Source organism: Ovis canadensis, chromosome 18 (assembly GCF_042477335.2).
Source record: "Ovis canadensis isolate MfBH-ARS-UI-01 breed Bighorn chromosome 18, ARS-UI_OviCan_v2, whole genome shotgun sequence".
NCBI lineage: Eukaryota > Metazoa > Chordata > Mammalia > Artiodactyla > Bovidae > Ovis > Ovis canadensis.
The window spans coordinates 883,195-899,310 of NC_091262.1; the positions used below are offsets into that span (position 1 = coordinate 883,195).

At 42.2% G+C, this 16,116-nt stretch overlaps 1 long non-coding RNA gene across 1 annotated transcript; it reads right to left on the bottom strand.

The window, feature by feature from the left end:
• Positions 1-933: 933 nt before the first annotated feature.
• On the bottom strand, positions 934-15,431 carry LOC138423571 (uncharacterized). The gene is made up of 6 exons (XR_011250314.1): positions 15,247-15,431; positions 13,638-13,744; positions 11,814-11,947; positions 9,649-9,769; positions 2,830-3,663; positions 934-1,592 (listed from the first exon to the last, which is right to left on the bottom strand). It is a non-coding gene; the product is annotated as an uncharacterized lncRNA (long non-coding RNA).
• Positions 15,432-16,116: the final 685 nt, after the last annotated feature.

A 16,116-nucleotide genomic window follows, 5' to 3' on the forward strand; every position in this document is an offset into this window, starting at 1 on the left:
GCTCCAGCTCTGCTCAGAGGCCCGATCTGGCAGAGTTCCTGGCGCGAGGCTACTCTGCCCTGGGCGAACCCTGCCCAGACTTGCCTCTCTGCTAGGCTTCCTACCCAGGAAGGAGCAGCCTTTGCGAAGTTGGGTGACGCTACTGGCGCCTTCCTGGCCTCAGCTCCACTCCTGCATTGCCTTTGCACCTAGGCCCCAGGCGTCCTTTGGGAGGCCTTAGGGGCCGGTGGGTTCCACACTGCCAAGGGCTCCCATAGTGAGAGGTCTGTTCAAGGGAAGGGATGGGTATATTTGGAGTACAATCCTGTATCAGATGTGAGGCCCACACCTTCACCCTGAATGCTCACTCTGAACCCTCACCCCGAAACCTTACCCTCACCCACACCCTCACCCTGAACCCTCACCCTCACCCTCTCCCTGAACCCTCACCCTCACCCTCTCCCTGAACCCTCACCCTCACCCTCTCCCTGAATCCTCACCCTCATCCTGAATCCTAACCCTCACCCTGAACCCTCACCCTTAATCCTTACCCTCACCCTCATCCTGAACCCTCACACCTCACCCCTCACCCTAACAAGTTTGGAGGGCTGTTCCACGAACTCTAACCTTTACCCTACCCTAACCCGACCCCCATCCACATCCTAACCCTAACCCACATCGTAGTCACGCCCTCAGCCCTATACTTACCCTTGAAGTACCTACCCGCATCTTCTTCATTTTTGACACTTCCCATGCATAACAAAAGACGAGGTTGTAAGGTTTCAAACATGGATCCAAGACCCATTATCCACATAAAAGGGATATAAATACTATTTAAATCTCTTGCATCACCAAAATACCTCTCCACCACTTATCCAGTCGCCATTGATGGATCACATCTATCTCATACATTTTATAACTTAGCAATCAAATACGCACCAGGACTCTGGGTAATTATAGAGACAAGATTTATTTATACCATAAATATTTCAACAAATTCCACTTTCTACGATGAGTTCAATCTTCACAAAAGTAGGATGAACAGCACCTGTTTCCACTAGGATCCATAGAGCGTGAAAATCTTAATGATGACCACCAGAAAGGTCAGCACGGTTGATATCACAGATTTTTCAGTGTTCCAATACAAGTTCTACCCAAATCCATAAAGAAAGACATACGCATAGGAAACTACAAATTGAAAGCAAGTCTATTGAGATAAATATTGGACATCAATTGTATGAATCTTTAAGGCATAACTGCAGACATTCTTCAGACATTCTTCAAATTCATAGAATGACAACAAAGTATGGCTACGTACAATCCATTCGGTTTTATGAACCACTCATGAATAACCTCACAAGCCATTTGAAACCAGATGACAATTTCAAATAGCTTTGATCTACAAACAAGGCTGTAAGACAGAAAGTTAAAATCGAAATACATGAAGTAAATCCTCAATAGATATGAAAACATCCCATGGTAGTGAAGTCAATTAGCATTAGTTATTAGGGCTTTCATGCACAGACTCATCTCTGATCGATGTGATCCCAATTCATATTTGGCAAAAAATACGAAAGCTGATCTTAACAGTCATATTATTTTTCTTTGTACCCCTAAAAAGAAAAATGAACATGAAAAACTAAATTAAGCTTGGAGGCTCACATTTCCCAATCGGTATACAAAGCAACAGCATGTCAAACTTTCTAATTCACATATGCATTTAAATGAAATTGGATGAAATACCCCTAAATAAACACATACTTCTATGCCCAATGTTTCACAAGGCAGAAAACGCTCAATGAATGAAACTGAGAGGGTAACAGCCAGGAAGGCCAGGGGTCTCCAAAGGGAGGAAATGGGGTGCAAGTGTCAGACAGTTGTTATCTGTCACTTCCGAGGCAGGAGGAAACAAGCTGTTATCTTTTTTCCCCTTCTTGATACAAATTTAAACAGAGATTTTCTCTTACAATTCTGTGTTGCTATAATGACACCTGGTTCCGCCTGAACTTCACTTTTCTCATACTTTGAGCTGACCAAGGCATTTTTCTCATGGAAAGGTTTGCCTTAAGCTATGTGAATGTACTATGTATTTACCCTAGACTCTATCTTCAAGTAGGTTCTGCCTAAAGGCTCAGAACTGACTTGACAAACCAATATGCTTTACTCATACATGGCTCTCCTGATCTATGTGAATGAAGCTATCCATTTGCTCATATCAATCGTTTTATGGCCCAGGATGACTCACCTGGTGCCACGGTCATCTCCATATATCTTGTGGGTGAGGGGTCTGCTGCCATTCCTTTCTCTAATGAGTAGACTGCTAGTAGCTAGATAACATCCAGCCAAAGATGAGTAGGGGGGCACTCTTTCTGCCCCCTTCTGATGTCTATGTCAGAAGCTTTCTCTCTTTTATACTTTAATAAAATGTTGGGACACAAAAGCTCTGACTGATCAAGCCTCATCACTGGCCCCGGGTTGAATTCTTCCTCTAAGGAGCCCAAGAATTCAAGCATCTTTCATGGTTAGACAACAACCTTTCCAAACAATGGTCTTTTCAAAAAAAAAATGATGATAAGTGATGAGTATGCATATGTCTACGAATGAAATGGGACCTATATGTCAAACCACATAAAAATATATCTTCCCTCAACATACATATAACACAACCAGGCCTTCACATGCATCGATTCTCCAACTATCAAGTCATACAAATATGGATGTAAAATATCACAATACATTCCAAAGTTTAAAAGTGATGGATATTGACTTTCGCCCGCTGGTGCTTCTTTTTATGTCATCTCCATTATATTAGCTATGACAACGAATCATGTGCTGTGCGAAGTCACTTACATTGTGTCCAACTCCTTGGGATCATATGGACTAGGCCCCACCAGGCTCCTCTCTCCATGAGATTCTCTAGGCAAAGATACTGGAGGGGGTTGCCATGCTCTCCCTCAGGAGATCTTCCTGCCCCAGGGATGGAATCCATACCTCCCATGTCTCCTGCATGGGTATGTTCTGCATGTTCTTTACCACTAGAACCACCTGGGAAGCCCCAAGACACATGAACATCAGTGGATTTGGGGATCCACGGGGCATATACAGAACCATTCCTCCAACAAAACTGAAGAATGACTTTAAAATCTCAAACAAAACATGAGTATATGTGTTCACAAACTTCATGGAGCAAGGGTTTCTTCGATCTGAAAACTGGCATCGATGAAGGACTGTGTGAAGAATACTTCAAAGTCTATTTGGCAAACACAGCCTACGTTGGCTATATTTAGTCCTCAGTTGAATGGAATGTCATGAGTACTGGTCATTTCAAATAAGTAGCCTATGACGCTGTTTACACTTATTGGGACGCGTGGTATACCACATTCACACATTTCAGTAGCATTGGTGCAAAAACGATACATTTCTCAGGGGAAGCTTCTACATGGACTCCTGGGATCAGAGCTCTAACTCATACACACATACTTTTCCTTTTAAAATGATCCTGCATGATAAGCAAACAAAACACTGGATGAACACCTAGACGGTGAGCTCTGTACTAAATGATTTTAAAGCCAGTAGATGGAATGAGCTGATGAGGAAGACTACAAACGAGTCATCTTCTTCAACTTGGTCAAACTGCTCATAGTCATACAAGTGAATGAAAAGTTGAGCCTGTTGTCATTAAATCTGTTTAAAAGAAATAGAATAATAAAACAAATTAGTAAATCTTATTTTCTTAATAAACATTGTATTATTTCTGCACAGCTTTGTTACTGGCATGAATAGAATATCTACAATAATAACTTGTCACAGTGAAATGGATTCACATTCGATATCGATTCACATCTATAATTGATGCCATAGCTGTTTGATACTATTGCTTGAATGAATGCAACTTATGTGACTTCACAAACTACAAACACGACTAACATAATAGGTATTAAAAAACCTTGAGTGACATGAGCGTGAAGACTTAGTAGAGTTGCTCTCAAGAATAATGATACTATTATTCGCTCTAGCCATAGTACTGGAATCTGTACATTAACACCCCTGCAAAACAAAAGGAAAGGATAGAATAATAATAAAGGAACTTCATAACTATATTCCTACTGTAAACATTCAACACTATGTTTTCTTTTAAACTGACTTTCATATTTGGTCTACTGTAACCTCTTCTGTGTTCATTTTATGCTAAACTTATTGCTAACAGTAAAATTACCATACGAGCTCTAATTAATTTTTTTTTTTACTTGCAAAGCTACTGATAGAACCAAAGGCCAATATCTACATCAAACAGGAGAAACGGAATGGAAACTGTAAACAATTTTATGGAAGAACATTTCCGTGCTCCTATTCAGTCAAATGGGCATTCAAAAGGATGTGATTTTTCTGAAAGTTTATTTCAGAAACTTGGAATTGGATGACTGCAAACAATAAAACTAACAATATATTGATACATAATATTAATAATATACAGTGGGTCATTCTTTTTTTATTCTGCCACAGCTAACAGACAGAAAGTCAGTTGTCATAACTACTACTAACATAAGACCCTCACCGATAAGTGAAGATATATAGGAAAATCCATAATAGCTCTAAAAACCATCAAAGATAAAATGGTAATTAAAAAATACACTGACAGTTTAGCTGGTATAAGAAACAGGATGATTATGAAAGCAAAGCCAACAATCATGGATAGGCCATGGAAGCCCGTGGCTGTCACCAGTGTTGACTTATATCCTTCATCTGAGGTTGTTAAAAGCGCTTGGTAAAATCCAGAGGTTTGCAGCAGTGGTAACCTCCTGAACAGACTGAAATAAAAAGGGTTTCCAGAATATCCTGATGATTTCCATCTACTAGGCTGTGATGAGCTCAAGCAATGCATACTCCAGAGGACAGAAGACAGACAGGTTGGGAACACGTCTACTGCACTTACGGAGAAAGGGAATGTTGCTGCTCAGCCTAGTACAAGTGTAGAAGCAACACCTTGGTGATTCGACCTTTAAAGACTCGATACATATGAGAACGACTGGTATGAATAAACCTTCAGAAGTGCTTTCTCAGACCTCCTCCCATCATAAGCACAAGCATAATGAAAACGCTGAGTTTTCATGGTCTCACCCAAAATAAGACTCACTTATGGCTTTGCTTTGAGAATAGTTGAACTACTCATTGTTCAAGAGAAATGATCCTTTCTTCTCTGAAGATTTGTGAATCATTCACAGGGTGTGGTGAATAAACTACTTAAGGGTCTAATACATAAAAATGCAATAGGCTAAGCACAGAGATGTTTTTCTCCCTTTCTCAAAGGATGGAACATTTTGTATTTGCACTGATTTTATGTCTTGACTTCATGTACAATTATATACTGATTTTTTTAGTTGACATACAATAGGACTAAAAATATTGATATAATACTGATAACTCATGTTGGTATGTGTGGTTGTCACATAGGATTCACAGGAGATTTAAATTCACAGTTGTCAACGTAAAGGATGAATGCTATTTAGCTTCTTCGTGAATCTAGACCACGAATGAAGAGTTTTCCTCAACATATTTCACTGAGAGAAATACAAGGATGATAGGCATAATACTATGCTTCGACTCATGGATATCTAAGCATTGCTCACAATACAGATCTGATTTTCAACATCAGGGTTCTTTCAGTGTCCTTGAACAGCATTTGTTTTTCTGTATACAGAAGAAAAAACTCATGAGTATCAAACTGGTTCACATAAAACATGTGTATGAATTGTTATCTTCCTGAACCAGGGATCAAACCCACATCACTTCCCCCTCCTGCACTGGTAGGCAGATTTTTTATTTATCAACTGTGCCACCTAGGAATCGACATACATTTCAAGGACCACTGCCATCAGCTTCTACTGTTCATGACCAAAGTAGGAGAAACAACATTGGAAGAAGTACTCATAAGGGTACTCATAGGAAGTACTCATAAGTCAAGGAACTGTTATACTGGGTACTCTCGTTGTTACTGGGACAAGTCAGTTCCTCCGATGATGATGGGTATAACTGAAAAATTATTACAAATGCATGGGCTGCGATGTCTACGTGATAAATGTGTTCCTCTTATACTATTGCTTCAGGGATGCCTACTTCAGCATGAAGGAATGCACTTCAAGGGATGCCCGCTATTCCAGCTCAAGCAACAGATAGTGAAGTGCAGATCATTGTCCTTTGTTGAAAATAATCAGCACTTTGTCAACATAGGGAACATGCCAGAGGGACCCTTGGGATGGAACTCTAAAAACAGGTTGGGCCCTCTTTTTGCCAAGCCCTGCGATAAAATACAAATCAGAAAAAGAAAAATAGCATCGGTTTTGTCAGGACTTCCTCATCTTTTCTTTCTCGGTAGCAGGAAGCAGACATTGAGGCCAGAGGACTGCAGGATTTCATTGTGAACTAACGTTGGGTGGGGTGGAAGCTCATCACTCTAGTAAGAATGTGGTTCAATAAAATGGAATTTCATTCACTTCATGGACATAGAGTTCTATAATCCTTCATTAAGGAATTCAATAAGCTATATTTCCTTACACCTTCACAATCTCTTGGTTTACGAGAACATCAATTGCTAGTCCAGCACTTATACAATGAGTGTTACAGGTAGTATGAATGTATAAATGATGATGAGCAATGACAGGAAGTTTATTTAATCTCTGTTTGAATTCTTGATTTTTTATATAATTTTTTATAATATCCTTACAGATGTGAATATTTTACTGACATGTATAAATACACGTTGAGTAGTGCTATGATAACTCATAGTGTTGGCACAATAAATATCATGGTTACTATGTGCTTTTCATATATTCCTTTTGAGATTCTCTTCCATTATACATTATCATAAGATATTTAATAGTTTCCTAACCTGTACAGTAGGTCCTTGTGGCTTCTTTTATATATAGTAATGTACTTGTTAATAATTCAAACAAAAACTGGTACACAAATACTCATAGTGACATTCACAATAGCTCAAAGGTAGAACTCATTCAAGTGTCCGTTGGTGGGAGACTGAATATGCAACACAAGGTATATTCAGAAGCTTGAACGGTATTCCACCATACGAAAAAGTACATTAAATGGTGCTGCCACTCTGCAAGACATTACAGAAATGACTCCAAAACAAACACATGGAATAAATACATAGTTCGATTCCAATTCAAGCTATGTACCCAAAAGGATTGGGAAAGGGGGCTGAAAAAATGGATACTTCTTCCGTCATACTCACAACAGCATGATTCACACTGGCAAACAAACAGAAGTGATCTAAGTGTCCATGGCAGCCAATTCCATAAACAAACTGTGGTATACACACAATGGAATCTGATTCGGCCCTTCAAAGTCAGTAATTCTGACAATGCGACAACGTGGACAAACCTTATGGTCATTAGATCATGTGAAATAAACCAGACCAAGAAAAGACAAACGTTCTGTGATTCCACTCATATGAGATATCCAAACAAGTCAAATCTGTCAGAAATAGCAGAGAGTGATTCCGACCGATCGAAAAGAGTTCATGTTTCATGGACCTCAGTTTCCCTTGGAAAAACTGACTTCCCGTGATATCTCCAAAACCAATTAGACAAATAATTGGAAGCTATATCCAGTCAAATGAATGTAGACATAATGTTATATACAGTGTACACCAAACTCACTCAAACTTCTTAACAGACAAAAGGCAAAACTGTATCTATGGTACCTCAGCTTAGCTTAAAACTGTATCTACAGTACCTCACTTCTGCTTATAAAATTTAACAACAACAACAACACACTAAAGTCTATCCAAAAAAGGATATAAAACATATATAACATTAACTTTAAAGAATTAGACATTTAAACTGTGAAAAACCTTATTCACAAAACTTAAACACAAGCCACAGGAAAATATATTTATAAAATACATATCTGATAAAGGATTGTACTCCAAATATACCAAAAAATCTAGAACAATCTCATAAAAAATGTATACACCTAAACACCTGGCCTACAAAAATATAAAGATAGTAAATAAGCCTATCAAAAAGACTCAAAATCACATATCATTAGGAAATTACAAACTAAAATAACAGTGAGGTAGCACTGCACACCTATTAGATCCAGTAAACTCAAAAAAAAAAACGGGGGTAGGGCACAACTTCTCCGGTGGCTCAGTGGTAAAGAATCTGCCTGACAATGCAAGACACTCTAGTTTGATCCCTTACCCCAGAAGATCCCACATGCCACAGAGAAACATAGCTGGATTTTTCCACAGCTAAACAAAGCTCACCTGTGACCTGAATACTATATGGCTAGCACTTACTAAACAGCTTTGAAAACATCCAGACAAAAAGTATCGCATGATTATATACAACAGCTCTACTTGTAATAACTAAAAACTTTCAAATATCAGGATGTCTTCAGTAGATGACAGTGTAAACAAATGGGGATACATCCAAAGTGAAGGGGAGCAAATGCTACCACAAAATATACCACCTCAGCATGAGAATTAGTGGGACCCAATTAACTTTTTTTTTTAGAGGACACATGATCATCTCTGAAACCCAAGTTCAAGACAGCTCTTCTGTGAGTCACATTTACCAGAGAAATCTCATTTCAAAGGAATCCTCTCTATATGCCAGATAGAAGGATGAGACACAGTCTTTTGAAACTCTTTTTTCTTTTCTATCGATAGGGAAAGCTAAGCCGTAAATCTGCACAACAACCATACCCTTCCTTTCCTTTGGTTGTATCTGTAAAATATTTGTTTCTTTTTTAATTTGGCTGCGCCAGGTCAACCTTCATTGAGGTAAGCCAGATATTTAGCTACAACATGCAAATTCTCCTTTGTGGCATGGGAGATCTAGCTCTTGGATCAGGGAATGAACCTGGGCCTCCTTCTTTGGGAGTGTCCAGTCTCAGCCACTGGACCACCAGAAAGTGCCTGTTTTGTTTTCAGATGAAGATGGAATCTAAGGTGATATCTTGGGCCATTTCAGTCACTGACTCAGTTTCCTGAGTTTCTCCAAAGCACGCACAAGGTGCACATTATTAAACTGGTTTGCAAAACAAGAAAAGGTTGTCTGCTACAACACTGTATGCTTACAAATATCTAAATGGTAAATGGCATATTATTTATTTTTAATTACTATGGGGGGGGGGGAGAAAGAATGCAGGATTCATACATGTTACCACATGAATAAATATTAAAACCATCTTCAGTGAAAAAGAAATCCACATAGAAAAGGCCACCCAGAACCCTTATTCACCATGTCTGCTTTCAATCCATCAAGTTTGTCCAAATAACTGAAAATCTCAGTAACACTCTAAATAAAGAAAAAAGGATGAAGATGGAAACAAAAGATATATTCATACACTTGAACAATTGCTAAAAGTGGAAGTGGGGCAGTGGATTACATTATAATGTAGGTACCATATGATTTCCTGATTTTGGAGATTATGTGCTGGTTCTGCAGAAGGTACCCATTTTGGATAAAACACATAGAGTATTTTAGATGATGTGGCAAATGCTAGCACTTGTTCCCATTGCTAGGCATTTTCTGTACATTTTAAATGACTGGAAAGTATACTAGGTTTCAAAACAACCATGTCAATACCACAAAAGAAATTTAGAGCAGACAGGCAGGAAACTTTCTGATACAGGCCAAGACTTACCCAGATGAAGTTCAAGGGAAGCTGCGATGCTCACTGCCCGTGAAGGAGTCCACGTGGAATGAAGAAGTAGTGTGGGAAGTCTATTAGTAACCACCATGTCTTGGGTCCTCTGGATGACCTACTGCAGGAGAAACAGATCTTACAGATAAAATGTTCCACATCACTTCACAAAAAGTTGTTAGACTACATTCAGTAAAGCTGAATCATTTTGGATTAATTTACAATCATAAAATACTACCCTTTACAGTCCAAAAATCACTTGCATTTCTATACACTAATAACAATCAGAAAAAAATATTAAGAAAATCCCACTTAAATAAAACATCTAGCAACAAACTTAATCAAGAACATAAAAAACCAGTAGTCAGAAAACTAGAAGGCACTGATAAAGAAACCAAAGAAAATACAAACACACAGAAAATTATTCCACGCTCATGCACTGGAACAATGAGGAATTAAAAGGTCCATTCCAACCAAAGTCATCAACAAATACACGGACTGCAATCACAAAATAATATTCAATGGCATTTTTCACAGAAATAGAAATATTCCTAATATTAGGCTGCTACTGTTGAACAGGACCTTAAACGGCCAAAAAGACTCTGAGAAAGAGGAACACAGCTGGAGGCATCTTCCTATCCCTCTTCAAACTACATCACGGAGCTGTAGTGACCACCACAGTGAGGAACTGGCAGGAACACAGACACATGGACTCCAGGAGAGAATAGAGAGCCCAGAAACGAACCCACCTGTACATGGTCAGTTCCTGAAAATCAAACCAGGAACGAGCGAAGAGGAAAGGACAGTCTTCTCAAGAAACAGTGACAGGAAAATGGCCACCTACACGGAAGAACATCAGTGTTCATCCTCTACATCATCTAACGCAAATCTAACTGAAAACCCACCGCTTTGCACACGGAGCTCTTTCCCCCTGAGTCCTCTGAGATGGACCTCCAGTCAGCCCTCAGCTGGACACAGGAAACGTCTACTCCATCCTCATTTTTCGCTCTTGCAGCGCCTCCCTGCTGGTGGGCACTGAGGCAACCCTGCTCCTCTCAGCCTGGATGCAGCCCTGTTATCCAGAAGCCTGAGCCCCGATGGTCCTGAGGAGACAAAGCTCCCGCCAGCTGCTCACGGAGCAGAGTCTAAAGGCAAAGCGTCCTGCGCCCGCGGGTCAGAGGGGCCTTTGGCGCCCCCTGCGGGCCACAAGAGAAGAGCGGGCAGCCCGGTGCTCACAGACCTCAGAGGGCTCACCCAGAAGCAGCTCTGCTGCGAGCACTCAGACTGGAAGCCCAAACTGAAATGGAGCAGAATAGCTCCATGACCCTCCGCAAAACATGGCTAAGGAACAATCAGAGCCTGCATGGAATGCAGCCATAAAAAGGAACACATTTGAGTTTGTTCTAATAAAGGGGAGGGAAGTCAGTCAAAGAGAGAAAAACATGGAATCTAGAAGGATGGTACTGACGAGTCTGTTCACAGAGCAGCAATGGAGGTGCAGACATAGAGAACAGACTTACAGACGAGGGTGGGGAACAAGAGGGAGAGGGTGAGATGAATGGAGAGAGCAGCATGGATGCAGGTACACCTACATTTGTAAATAGACAACCAATGGGAATTTGCTGTATGATTCAGGGAACTCAAACTGGGGCTCAGTAGTAACCTGGAGAGGTGGGAATGCGTGCGAGGTGGGAGGGAGATTCAAGAGCAAGAGGACATAGGTACACCTATGGTTAATTCATGTGGATGTATGACAAATCAAACCAATATTGTAAAGCAATGATCAATCAACTAAAAGAAATAACTTTAAAAAAATATGAACATAAACACAAACTTTGCAACAAGGTAACTCCATTTAAAAAACTATAGAATTTTAGAAAACTGCAAAAGTTCTACATGACCGTTGGTCTGGTGATCAGGTCTAACATACACAAAACAAGCCAACTTACCAAATTATGAATATAAATTATTTAAAACATTGCCTTTTATCATTTCATACATTTACCCTGTGGAGGACCTTACTCGAGAGAACCAAAAACAAACTGTTAAATGAACCACGGACCACCCACCCTGGCCAGGCAACAGAGAAAAGAAAACACTTGCAGGAATCATCTTACAACAGGAGGTCCTGGGAAGGAACAAGGAACGAACAAGCTACCACCAACCAGAATTCTGGAGAGGTCAGGAGATGGGAGGCTCCAGTTCAGAGGTCCTACCAACCTCCCAGGATCCACTTCGCTGGAATCCATCTCAGCTGAGTGATGCGTGTGCCCCCAAGAAGGATCCCAATTCAGAATGCCTGGCAAGAGACAAACCAGAAATGAGCCCGATGACCATAAAACCTGAGACTGTGAGCCACGTGACAGAGTGGTTCTCTCCGTTTCCCTCACCCTCCTGCCCTCCACCCTGGCAGCCCTTCCCAATAAAGCCTCTCGCTTGGACAGCACTCCTCTCCTCAGACAACTCATTGCCCAGTGTCAGACAAGAACTCACTCTCAAGCCCTGAAAGGGATCCCCCTTCCTTCATCAAAAGCAATATCCAGGAGAAAATATCTTCAAAACGCTATCTTGCAGAGAAGGAAATCAGAGAAGGCAATGGCAGCCCACTCCAGTACCATTGCCTGGAGAATCCCACGGACAGAGGAGCCTGGTAGGCTGCAACCCCGGGGTCACTAAGAGACGGACACGACTTCACTGAGTGGCTTCACTTTCACTTTTCACTTTCATGCACTGGAGAAGGACATGGCAACCCACTCCAGTGTTCTTTCCTGGAGAATCCCAGGGACAGAGGAGCCTGGTAGGCTGCTGTCTATGGGGTCGCGCAGAGTCAGGCACGACTGAAGCGACGCAGCAGCAGCAGCAGCAGCAGCAGCAGCAGCAGCAGCAGAGAAGGAAATGGCACCACCTGCAGTACTCTGGTCTCAGAAATCCCAGGGACAGAGGAGCTTGGTGGGCTACAGTCCAAAAGCAGGGCATTTCTGATGGGAGGAAACAGTCCCCGGGAAGCTGAGCTGCTCACCAAAGGCCCCAGAGCTTTGGATAGCACACCAGAGCTGGGGCTGAGGATTCCCAGCTGCCATGCCTCTTGATCCTGGCCTCTTTCACTAGATACATGTGTGGAAAACTAGTCTAAAATATGCCCTGGTGGTTCCATAGTAAAGAATCCACCCCCCGGTGCTGGAGATGCATGTGCGATCCCTAGGATGGGAAGATCCCACATCCTATGGAGCCCGTGTGCCACAACAGCCGAGCGAGCCTGTGCTCTAGATCCTGGAAGCCACAATGCCGAGTTCACATGCTGCAGCCACTGAAGCCCGTGAGCCTGTGCCCCTCAACAAGAGGAGACACTGCAGTGAGAAGCCTGCAAACCACTAGTTATGGCCCATGCTCACCAAAACTAGAGAAAAGCCCACACACAAAGAGGCAACACAGCCAACAATCAATAAAACTGTTTTCCTAAAACAATGCATATCTGACAAAGAAACTGTATTCGAATTGTCCAAGAACACTAGAGCAAACAAGCCCATTCATAATTGGTAGCGACTGAAATAGACACCTGGCCACTGAGGGTATACTGATAGTAAACTATCATACAAAAACATACTCAAGATACTGGTGCAATGCATGCAGAGCCCCCTTTGAAAGACAATCTGACAGTTTTTTTTTCAGTAACCACGTGGGACAAGCACTGAATTCTGTGTATGACAAGCGGTGGAAGCCAGGTATCTTACCATTGGAATGCAAAGTTACAGATAAACAAAAGGAAACGTTACAATGTCCATGTCGTGGTGGATCAGGTTGGAGACATCACAAATTACCTTTAACTGAATATGTTCAAAGGTGAGCTGGAATACATGTATATATATATATATATCCATGTATTGTCAGCTGAGCATATTGAGCTCCTACATGTATGTTTTAAATATCATTCTCTAATAAAAGGGAACAGGAAACATCTCCAATGGCCCGGTGGTAAAGAATCTGCCTACCGATGCAGGGAACACGGGTTCAATTCCTGTGTAGGAGATTCCACACGCCCAGGGGCAACGAAGCCCTTGAACAGCTCTTGAAGTTTGCATGCTCCAGAGCCCAAGTTCTGCAAACAGAGAAAGCACTGCAATGAGAAGCCATGGCACAGCAACTAGAGGGTAGCCTCTGCTCACTACAACTAGACAAACGAGCAATAAAGACCCAGCACAGTCAAAAATAATGTAATGTTTAAAAAAAGGACAGTTCTTTGAAGAAATGACTGAGACTAGGGGTGAGACTGTAAATATATGAGACAGGGTCATCTTGAATTATGAGAAATTAAAGAAACTAAAGACAACTATCAAGCTGTCCAAACTGATACAAATGAATGATGACACAGTGTTATCTGTATACACCAGCAAATAACAATCTGAAAAGGAATTTAAACAAACGATTCCCTTTCAGTCATGTCAACATTAATAAAAGACTTTGCTATGGACAGAATGAGGATAACAAGACTGGCACACTGGAAATGATACATGATTGCTGAAAAATACCCTAAAGACATGGACAGATATGCCATAGCGATGAAAAGGCTTCAGTTGGCAATACCATGGAATGCATCTTCAATCTGAAATGAAGATTCAATATGAATTTCAAAAGGCTGAAAGGTGGTTGCTAAACCACAAAAGATGCCAGCATTCTTGGACTCCAGAGGAGAATTCAATCCAGGGCAAGTGACGAAGCTTGATGGCTCAGAGGTTTTCTGTTAAAAAGTTTTATTAAAATATAAAAGAGATCGAGAGAGCTGCTGACGTAGACAGTAAAAGGGGGAAGAGTACCCCCTGCTAGTCTTTAGCCAGATGTTATAGAGCCACTAGCAGTCTGCTAATGAAAGAAAGACAATGTGTCAGAGAATGGCACCAGGCCCCTCACCCACAGCATGCATTGAGATAACATTGGCAGCAGATGAGTCATCCCAGGCCATAAAATGATGGACATGAATCTTGAAGAAAGGCAGATTTCCAAGCAAATATATAGTTTCATTCACATAGATTAAGAGAACAAGGTATGAGTAAAACATACTGGTTTGTCAAGTTTTTTCTGAGCCTTTAGGGGAAACTGACCTGAAGACAGAGCCTTGGGTAAATACATAGTACATTAGCATACCTTAAGACAAACATTTCCATAAGAAAAATGCATTGCTTAGTTCAAGGTTTGAGGAAAGTTAAATTCAGGTGGAGCCAGGAGTGGTCATGGCAACACAGAAATTTCTGAGAAACCTTTTAAATTTGTATCAACATGGAGAAAAAAAAATGCAGCACTCTTTTGTCTCCTCCGGCCTCTTAAGAGAGAGAAAAAAACGTCTGACACTTGCAGTCTATTTTCTCTGTCTGGAGACCCCTGGCCTTCCTGCCTGTTATCCTCTCCAGGCCTGTAGGAAGCAATACACTAGGCTGCTTGGGAAAACCGCGCGGGTCTGAGCTTTATGCAAAGGGGTAAAGCAGTAAAACCCTTGACCTCAAAGGCGAGGCTTTTCTGCGACCGCCATTTTAGTCGGCTCCGAGACTGCAAACAAAGAGGGCAGAATACATGGTTCCCTGCTCCGCCCAGTCCGAGTTCCCTTACCTGTGGCCCACAGCCCTGCGCTCTGCTCGCTGGATGCCAATCGACGGGGACCCAGGAGCCCACGAAACGAGCATTCCCAGCTGCAATGGCGAGCCCTGAGAGCCCTGGCCCCCGACGCGCCGCCATGTTCATCCCGCCCCAGACCCGCTCACGTGAGCCGCGCTCCTGACCAGCCGCCCAGGCTCGCCCCGCCCCCGACGCGCTCACGGTGCGCCCCACCCCCACGCCCCCTTCCAGGACAGGCCCGCGGGACCGCGACTGCCTCCAGGTGAAACACAAGGACAAGCAAATCCACCCCACCGAGACAATCCAAGCTTTTTCTCAGCTGATCTGTCTATGATTTAGGGATAAAACTATGACTATAGAAAGCAAAGATGACCTAGGACAGCCATGATAGTCTATAGAGCCAGACCCTGGCGGGCAGAGGCTTGAAGAGGGTCCGGGAGCTCTGTCAGAACAGCAAGCCTCTGTAGCGTAGCGGTTAGGTGCGCTGGTGAGCAGGCAGATGATGGTCTGTAAGTCAGGAGTTCAAGTCTGCAGCTTAACTCTTTTGCTCTTAGGGGGCGGGGGACAGCAACAGGCGGGACTTAGACCAGAAACGTTTATTTTTATTTTAGAGGTTTATTGTTTAGCTTAGGGTTAGGGTTCGGGCAACCCCCCAACTTGTTCAGGTTCGGGTTCAGGGTTAGGGTTAGAATTTGGGGATCCCCCCTCTTCTAAGAGTTCGGGTTTGGGTTAGGGTTCATGTCAGGGTCAGGGTTCGGGTTACGGTTAGGGTTAGCATTAGTGTTGGGGTTACAGCTTAAAGTGAGCCCTAATAGGGCCCATAGTTCTTTATTAGCCTGCCCTGGCGGGCCGAGGCTTGAAGAG